This window comes from Sorex fumeus, unplaced genomic scaffold (assembly GCF_029834395.1).
Source record: "Sorex fumeus unplaced genomic scaffold, SorFum_2.1 ptg000024l, whole genome shotgun sequence".
Lineage (NCBI taxonomy): Eukaryota > Metazoa > Chordata > Mammalia > Eulipotyphla > Soricidae > Sorex > Sorex fumeus.
The window spans coordinates 24,742,017-24,745,088 of NW_026606081.1; positions in this window are offsets into that span (position 1 = coordinate 24,742,017).

The following is a 3,072-nucleotide window of genomic DNA, read 5'->3' on the forward strand; positions in this document are numbered from 1 at the left end:
TTTATTAGATATGTATTCTAGTCTTATGAACTTTCTTGTTTATGTTTTTGGGACACTCCTGGCATTGCTCAGGGCTTACTTCTGTTCTGGTTTTACACTTAGAAAACACTCCGGGTCTGCTTGGGGGGACATCTGGAGTGCAGAATATTTAACACTGGTAGGCTCCAAGCAAGTCAAGCTGCAAGAGCTTCACCCACTATCCTGTTTCTTCAATCCTTTATGAACTCCTTTTCTGTTGTTTTCATGTATTAGGAAAAACTCAATGACTTGCTTGGTGTGGTGTCAAGCTCCTTTATCTGGACCTTCTTTGTTTCCTTATTCCACTTGTTTCCATGCAAAACATTTTCCTAATTCAAATAGCAACTCAAACTCAGAAGCCCAAAGGGTTGTAAAACAAATGCATATCACACAAGATCCAATTTCCTTCCCCAGTTTTAATCTAAGAAAGGAACATCTCCACTGCAAGGGAATTAAGAACTGCGTAGAGAAAAGAATGTCTCCAAAGATGCCACCAGTTAGAGACCCACTCAATTTCTAAGCACAGGAAGGCAATCCATGGAATGAGATGTTCCAGGAACAACAAGCTGGGAAGGTTAGGATGGTAAACTCCACTAGGAACAGACCCTCTTATAACGGACATCCTGAAAGCATGACATAACTGAATCTCAGAACAAGTGCTTGCTCCAGAGACGGCATTCAGATCTTATTCACTGTCATTGTCACCGTCCTCCCGTTGTTCATCGATTTGCTTGAGCGGGCCCAGTAACGTCTCCATCGTGAGACTTGTTGTTACTGTGTTTGGCATATTGAATATGTCACGGGTAGCTTGCCAGGCTTTGCCATGCGGGCGAGATACTCTCGGTAGCTTGCAGGGCTCTCTGAAAGGGGCGGAGGAAATGAACTCGTAAAATAAATAAAAATACAGTCTGCCACCTCCTGCTGCTTTTGCTGAGACAGGCAGGGATCATCTACATGCTCGGTTGTACTACTTATTGGGGACTGCACGTCGGGTTGAGGTCCTTGCACCCCAGCTACAATACTTACCAGAGCTCACCACGCTTTTAGTTTGGGGGGCTAGCACACGTTCTTGAGTCACACTCTTGAGTACGGTGCCTGCATGTACCTGGCCGTGGTACTGCTGGAGATGGATTACAGCATCAGGGATCACAGTCTGCAAAGCTGCCAGGCACTAAGCCCAGAGCTGCCAGAATTGCTCTCAGCACATGCCCAGCAACAAGCAGTGACCTCCAGGCCTCCCTCTTGCAAGCCAAGGGCTTTATCAGCTGAGCCATCACAGCCCCTTCCACCACTCAAACATTTTTGATTGAGTCCAGGAGGAAGTGTTCCTTGGTAAGCACTTCCTCTGTGGCAGAGAACAGATGTCAAAAGCCAAGTTCCTCCAGGCACAGCTAAAGAAAATCCTCACCTAGTTCTGTTTTCTTTTCAAAGTCATCGTTTTCTAATCCTGAAATTTCCCAAAACCAATTATCCCGCCTTCCAACACAACCTTTAGCAAAAGTTTTTACTTAAGAAACGCATCACTCATGGCAAAATTTCTATACTGGTCTGGTAAGGATCCCAAACTCACCAGTCTACCAGTCTGGGATATCGTCCAAACAGCAGGCTTATTGGACCTATGCCTGTGCTCAGCACAATAGAATTTCCTTCTTCAACAAGGGACACAAAAGAAAGAACACAGAAGATAAAGACCTTTTAAATTGAATGGATCAATCAAAAGCATTCAAAGCAGGGAAAAAAAAACTACAAGAAAACTCAAAACAACCGACACAATACCCAAGAACTAGTTCTACAAGTTTTTTCTTGCAATCTACTGAGAATTAAGAGATTCTAAACCACTGGTTTTCACTGGACCTCTACAGGGGGCTCCAGGATGACATAGTGAATCGTACCTGTGTGGACTATTAATCAAACATCTCAGTTTTCTTTCATCTGCAGGCATCTTGAAGAAGCCAGGCTCCAGCCAAGATTTCCTGACAGGCTCACCAGAAATGATGGGAAATTTTTCTGAGAATCTCTCTTTTTGGCTCCATTGGCTAGTCCAATAATACATGAGCAAAAATAATAGGGGAGAAATTTTCATATAGAAGTCTGTAAGATAGAGAACTTAGTGAATGACCTAAAGTTAAGAGTTTTTTAAGACAAGGTGGCAATGCATCTGTGAAGCACACAGGACAAAGAAATTCTCAAAAGTTTTGGCTTGAACAAGCTTAACAGCACTCGTTTATTTAACTTCCTATCCGTCTCTAATCTAACAGTAAGACTGTGTCTCCATCTCTGTGCAGGGGACAGTACCTTTCAACGAGATTTGTTTTCTCCTTCCAGAGGGAACAGTGAGGGAAATCAGGAGAAAGAAAACAGTAGAAAAAGAAAAGAACGGAAAAAATTCCTTGGTTTTAGGAGATAGTGAGGTTGAGGATATTCCTCACCATATAATTCAGAACAATCAGTATGCAACTTTGGCATATTGTTGGGTGGCCTGAACTGGATTCAATTATTTTAATTGCTTCTTATTTGACTATTTGTCAGGGTTCTGCTATCACTTATTTTTCAAATTCTAATCCCTGGGCACTCTCAGGTGTGAATGCAATTTATAAAGAAATTCCCAGCAACCTGCATCTGATTTCTCTTTAGGTGATGTGTCAGAACCATCACGCTTCTATTAATCTCTTCCTGTGTCTTGAACTCTGTATTTTCTTTCACCTGTTGCTGTTTCTTTCACACTCTTCCCAGTGTGCTATTAAGTGATGCATTTTGTATTAATCTCCAAATATTTTCAAACAGCGTTCCTTGGAATTTATATGATATCTTAGCTACATTGGGTTTACTAGATCAATTTTTTTCAGTGTAAATGATACAAATTTTCTTTTGGTTTTAGTAATAGAAAGTTTGTTCTGATAATTGTTGCTTTTCAAGATTATTTTCTCTCTATGAAAACCTTTTTTTAACCCTTAAAATTCATAAATTTTACTAAATTATTTCTAATATGTCCTTTAAAATGACATTAAATGTCAACAGTGGACAAAGTTGAAATCTCAATAAAATGATAGATCC